The sequence below is a fragment of the Crocodylus porosus genome, unplaced genomic scaffold (assembly GCF_001723895.1).
Source record: "Crocodylus porosus isolate Cpor-Errol unplaced genomic scaffold, CroPor_comp1, whole genome shotgun sequence".
Classification (NCBI taxonomy): domain Eukaryota; kingdom Metazoa; phylum Chordata; order Crocodylia; family Crocodylidae; genus Crocodylus; species Crocodylus porosus.
In genome coordinates, this window is record NW_017728927.1 from 14,294,674 (window position 1) to 14,301,099 (window position 6,426).

Genomic DNA, 6,426 nt, shown 5'->3' on the forward strand with positions numbered 1-6,426 from the left:
TCTGTAGCCAAGCGTGCTGGGGAGCCCCCCGTGCTTCTGTGGGACACTCCATGCACCCCAGCATCGCAGCACTCACAAGCCCCTGCTACCTAGAGGTATGTAGAAAAAACATTTAAAGCTGTGTCTATGTACGAATCTCCAAATCTTTCTGAATCTCTCCAAATCAATTTGGAGGGTTCCGATTCCATTCGGAGAGATTAAAGGGTCCTCTGATTCGATTCGGATTCGGAGCTTCAGCCACTGAACCAGGCCAAATCTCCACCGAATCAAATCGGGGACTGAAGTTTCGCACAGCCCTATTACTTGTGTCCCTCCCCATCCCCCCACCGCTCCAGTGGCGGGGACCTGGTCAGATGCCTGTCCCGGTATGGCCCAGTTCAGGTGAAGGGGAGAAGGGTTAATTTTCAGCCACCCCCAGGGCCACTGCTGCAGCCCTCTCCCTTCTGCTCCCCGGCAGAAAGGCAGACCTTGACTGCAATGGGGGAGGAGGGGAGAATTAACCTCCTTCCTGTGCTAGCCATGTCCTATCCCTTCTCAGGCCAGAGAGCAGAGAGCAAAGCCCAGCCCAGAAAGCATGCTGGGGTGCTGGAGGACCCTGGTTTTAACTTAAAAAAGGAAGAGTTCTGGGACAGACATTGCATAAACTGGTTTGAGCTCAGTCAGTTAAGTCTGATACTACATTCAACAGGTTTATCTCAAACTGATTTCAGCCATTTTGAAACTGGTTTATGTGCACTGAATGTTAGTTCTGTTACAGGTTTAAACCAGTTTCTGATCACTTAAACCAGTTTATGCGTAATGTCTGTCTCTAGCTTTAATAACTATATTCAGTTGTGTATAAAACTTCAATTATAAATGGGCATGAAATAAGATTGGTGTAATCTAGTGATAATTCCAGCATATTCCTCACTGCTTGCAGAGGTGGTTTAATGAATGAAGAACCAAAGCAGTTGCCAAAATCCCCCAAGTCTGAGGAGCCTCACTAGACTGAGTTAGTGCAAGATATCTAATAAGTATGTGTGGGTAGGGAGGGGCCTGTTTCTTAGCTTCTGCTTGGGGCCTCCATGAGACTTAATGGCACTTCTGAGAGGTCAGAATTTGCTGATTTCACTTTCCTTCCTGAAACCAGCAAATTTTGTAATCCCTTGAAAATGTGCAACTGGAGGCAAATGCATGAATAGATCCTAATACTTTCACTGGCCTAGACTTAGTCAAGGCTGCTTGTACAGTGTCCTTCCATATTTCAATATGCTGCACAAAAAGCACACACAAAAATTGGAACTTGGACTTCTATAATATTGAAACCACATTCAATAAATGTTTTTTCAGGCTGAACTTAAAAATTGGGATTAAGCTGAAGTCACAAATTGCTTAAGGAGAATGTTTCAGTGGCAGTTTCCACTTACTCGAGGACATTGCTGCAGATGTTTTGGCCTCTGGTTATTGTTAAAGGGTCTCTGAAAATACAGACATAAATTAGGATTGCAAGGGACCTCAGGAGGTCGTCTATTCCAACCTCTTGCTCAAAGCAGGACCAGCCCCAACTAGACCATCCCAGCCAAGGCTTTGTTTAGTTGGGTCTTAAAAACCTCCAAGGATGGAGTTTCCACCACCTCTCTGGGTAACCCGTTCCAGTGTTTTACTACCCTTCTAGTAAGGCAGTTCTTCCAATATCTGGCCTAAACTTCTCTTGCTGAAGCTTGGGACAATTGCTCCTTGTTCTGTCATCTGCTGCCACTAAGAACAATCCAGCTCCATCCTCTTTCAAACCCCACTACAGGTAGTTGAAGGCTGCTATTCAATCCCCTCTCAGCCTTCTCTTCTCTAGACTAAATAAGCCTCTCAGCCTGTCTTCATAAGTCGTGTCCCCCAGCACCCTCACCATTTCTGTTGCCCTCCATCCACTGGACTTTCTCCCATTTGTCCACATCCTTTCTGTAGTGGAGGCTTCACTACAACATCACCCTGGTTGCTTTCCCTGCTGATCCTAACCCAGAGACTTTGAACAGGCCTATCTCTAGTTTCATACTGGAGCTGTGAGGAATCATATGGCTCTTTTACATACAAGTGCAACTTCTCCTCTTTTTCCTTGCCTGTCCTTTCTGAACAATTTGTATCCATCCATGACAGTGCTCCATTCTTGCGAGCTATCCCACCAAATCTGTTATTCCAGTCATATCATAGTTATGTGACTGTGCAATGACTTCCAATTCTTCATGCTTGTTTCCCAGGCTCCGTGCATTCATGTACAGGCATCTGAGGTAAGTAGTCAATTGCCGTGATTTCTCAGGAAGAACGTGAACACCTTCTGTTGCCGCCTCCTACTTGCTCTTCCTTTAGGTCACCTACTCCCTCGCTTACCTCAGGGCTTTGGTCTCCATCTCCTGGTAAACCTAGTTTAAAGCCCTGTTCACTAGGTTAGTGAGCCTGTCTGTGAAGATGCTTTTCATCAGGTGGATCCCGTCTCTTCCCAGTAACCCTTCTTCTTGGGACAACATCCAGTGGTCAAAGAAGCTAAAGCCCTGATGACAACATCACCTGCACAGCCAGGTATTGATCTATATAGGATGTACTTGCTCCTGCTTGGGCCCTTTCCTTTGACCAGAAGGCTCAAGGAGAACACGACCTGAGCCCCAGTCCCATTTACCCTTGCACCCAGAGCTCTATAGTCACTTTTGATATGCTCAGTGTCTCCCCTGGCAGTATCATTGATGCCCACCTGGATGAGCATGGGTTAGTAGTCAGGACTGGATGAATCTCGGTAATCACTCTATGACATCTTGGATCCAGGCTCCAGGCAAGCAGCAGGTGTCCCAAGACAACAGGTCAGGTTGGCAGATGGTTCCCTCTGTCCCCTGCAAAAGGGAGTCTCCAACCACCACCACCACCATCGCTGCTTCTTGGTGGCGGTTGTCTTGATCTTTTCCACCTTGGTGAGGCCTGGCCTGTCCTCCTCCACCAGTGGAACGTGCTTCTCCCTCTCTGTTGCTAGGGCTGCATATCTGTTCTCCAGATGAACTTCTGCAGGTGCAGATGAAATTTCTGCTTGCTGCCAGAGATCACAAGCTTCCAGCTTCCAACCTCCTGGGAGTCCATGTCTTCTCTCTTTTCTAGTGCTGCCTCTGGCAGTTCTTCCTCCACAGTCCTGGATATCTCCTTCAGCATCGAATCAGTGAACTCTTCATGATGGAGGATACTTTTGAGCCTCACCACCTCTTCCTGTATAGCTCTTATGCCTGTTCCTTGGGAGACCGCACCAGGAGACATGCTTACACAGCAGGCACTCCCCAACCTGGCCATCACTGGAAGGAACGTGCAAGCCACAGTCCCCACAGTGCCAAACCTGGACCTAGGTCAAAGCCTCACTGGTGAGCAGGCCTGCCTGGACAGAGACATCACAGGTGCAAACAGAGACAGTGGCGGTGGCTCTGGCATTGCAACATCTTCCAGTCATTTCCACAGGTCTCTCAATCTGCCTTCTTTCTCTTACTGCCCTTTGTCCAAGCGCATCTTTGGACACTAGTGCTCCAAAGTCATTATCCTAGTGATTCCCAGTGGGAATGTGTCTTCAATTATTTTAAAAAACAAAAAACATCCCCCCCCTTAACCTGGACAAACCATCCACTTGTTGTTTTTTTTTGGTGATTTTAGCAGACAGGATTATTGGTAGACCTTGCCTTCTGAATTGGTTCTTCCAGGTTGTTGCTGAAGAATATGAACAAAACTAGTTTTCTTGGGCCTATTTTGGGGACTTAGTCCTGCAGCACACCCACTCCCAGTACCTTTTACCTGAACAAATTAAACTAAATAAAAATGTACATACATTTCTAATGGTTCATTGTTTGGCCCAACAATGAACCATTGGTGATCTTGGAGTTGGTATGCTACCGCTTGGTCAAGGCTAAGCAGTGACTCCGCTACAGAGATGGCAAGACACCCCAGAGCCCTACCTCCTGTAACCCCCACTTAAAACGTATGACTCCGTGTCCCCATCTGTAACTTGTACTTTGTAAATACATGCTTCTGCATTTCCAAAAATACTTACTGATCCAGCACTGAGCAGTTCCTCTTGGAAGGACTTGCATAATCTCAGCTCTAAAGCAATCAGTTCAAGTTAGGGACTTGGAACCTAAAATGCTATGCACTTTTCTAGATAGAGCTCAAAGAAGACGAGATAGTGTGATCATACAATTCTGGTTCTACCCTAAACCTCTAAATCAAGAAGTGAGTTTGATTATCAGTACCATAGAGCATGTATCTACAAATGTTTGAGAGCCTGAACAGAAGTTGGGGATTGTCCATAACAGGGGTGGCAGGCAGCACGGGCAGTTTCTGTGTGTGGCATACAACAGAACAGGGTGGGGGCAGACAGCACAGTGGCAAATAGGGCAGGAAGCAGAAGGCAAAGCAGCAGATCAGACAGGGAAGGGGTTCAGGCAGATCTGGCACTGAGTGAGAAGCCAAAAAACAGATCAGGAGATTTGGGTAGGGTGAACAGGGAAGGAAACAGAAAGCAGAGCAGCAGGTTAGGCAGAGGAAGCAGGTCAGAGTGGCACGCAGGGAGGGTGTGGAGCTAATTCATGACATGCTTGCCAAAACATTTGGCCCCTATTGGTCTATCACAGACTTTTATAAAGATTTTAACTACCTCAAGTCCATTAGCAATTACTTAACAGGAGGTAATGATGGTAGGGAATTAGCACCGCCCCCCACCTACTGCTTGGCAGCCAGCCCGGTGCTAAATAAAGAGTAATGAAGCTCCAAGAGGAGTACTTCCTGTACCAAGAAAAGGTTAGAGAAGCCAGAAAGAAAATTCTGTCTAAGCTTTTCTTGCTTCCCCAAAAATGTTTTTTTTAAAGTGCTTAAATGTTTATATGTGCGTGTGTGTATGTGTGTGTGTGTATGTATACACACATATATACACGCAAAATGTGCTTAAACATATATAGTTTTAATCTTTAAGTTGCAGTAGTGCATTGTTGATGATGACAACAATTTCTTCTCCGTATTAAATTTGATGATGAGTTCTCGTATGATTAGAGAGCCCAATTTTCATGAGGATTGCTCTCCTATGCACAGGACAGCAAATGTCATATAGGCTTTAGTGCTGTTCTTTCCTAAGTTTGTTTTGAGCTCTTTGTTCTTCAGCTAGCTGGGTACACATTATTTCAGATATAACCCATCATGGATCTCTCTCTTTTTGTTTGTCCCTTGCTTCATAGTCTTACACGTTAACAGAAAGTTCTCATTTTTTTAGATTAGACTTTAGGCAGTCTTTATATTGCTGAAGCTGATTCCTCTAGTAAAGCTTTATTATTTAATTATATCATGAAGGTTATAATTTTTTCAGTAATGTGTAGTTGACTTCAGATAGATGATAGTGAGGATTTAGGTCACAGTTTACATTTTCAGAGTGCTGTACAAACATTAATTGAGACTATCACAGGGAGGGAGGTAATTAAATGTTGTTATTCTTATTTTCCAGATGAAAACTCAGCAACTGAGAGTTTAATGAAATCTCACAAGATGATAGAATGAATCAGTCACAATTAAAAGTTAGGAGCTCCTGGATCCCAGCTTGGTGTCCTTTGGCCTAGACTGCACTGAGATGTAATAACTTGTGTAAATGTGTATGATGCATTAAATCCATAAAGAGTTAAGCACTCTGACTGTTCTGTCGCATTGATGTTGGAAACTGAAAAAGGAGGAACCAAACAATTGGCAATTTTTAAGCTGTGGCTTCCCTCAAACAGTAAATCAGCTCAGTTTTATTCCCTTGAATGATCACAGGATGCAGTCATATGAGTTCATTTAAAAAACAAACTTTATTGTTCAGTCATACAGAGAAGAGGGGTGATTTTTTTTTTTTTTTTTTTAGATGCAAAAGATAACAGATAAGAAATTATCTGTTTGGGATGATAGATAATTTGGGATTGTAATTGAATATCAGATTTTAGAGATGTGTAGGACTAGTGTTCAGTAATGGTATTTGGGGAAGAAAGGAGGTCAGAAAGGTTTTCATAGGTTCAGAGATGTTTGAGTCAGAAGGAACCTTAGCAGGTCATCAAGTCTGACCCTCTGCCCTGGGCAGGAAAGAGTGCTGGGATGAGACAGCCCCAGCCAGGTGCATGTCCAGCCTCCTCTTAAAGACCCCCAAGGTAGAGAAGAGCACCACCTTCCTCGGAAGCTCATTCCAGATCCAGGTGGTAGATTTGAGCAGTTAAAAACTTACTCTGTGCCTATAGTGTCAAATAGGTGCTGTCAAGGGGAGAGATGACTAAAGGCCGGCAGCAGGACGAGGGCTGGAATGATCAGTTCATTATCATCACTTGGTGAATGTTTCATAGTTTCATAGTTTCTAGGGTCGGAAGGGACCTGAGTAGATCATCTAGTCCGACCCCCTGCCATGGCAGGAAAGAGTACTGG

At 44.7% G+C, this 6,426-nt stretch overlaps 1 protein-coding gene and 1 long non-coding RNA gene across 3 annotated transcripts in view; one reads left to right on the top strand and one right to left on the bottom strand.

The window, feature by feature from the left end:
- The window catches only part of LOC109314738 (tigger transposable element-derived protein 1-like), a 90,482-nt gene that overhangs the window by 50,493 nt on the left and 33,563 nt on the right, over positions 1-6,426 (top strand). The gene's annotated exons all lie outside the window — the stretch shown is intronic.
- The window catches only part of LOC109314745, a 17,310-nt gene continuing 13,353 nt past the window's right edge, over positions 2,470-6,426 (bottom strand). Inside the window, exon 3 of the long non-coding RNA XR_002102358.1 lies at positions 2,470-2,609. This is a non-coding gene — a long non-coding RNA (uncharacterized LOC109314745). The remainder of the gene's footprint in view (positions 2,610-6,426) is intronic.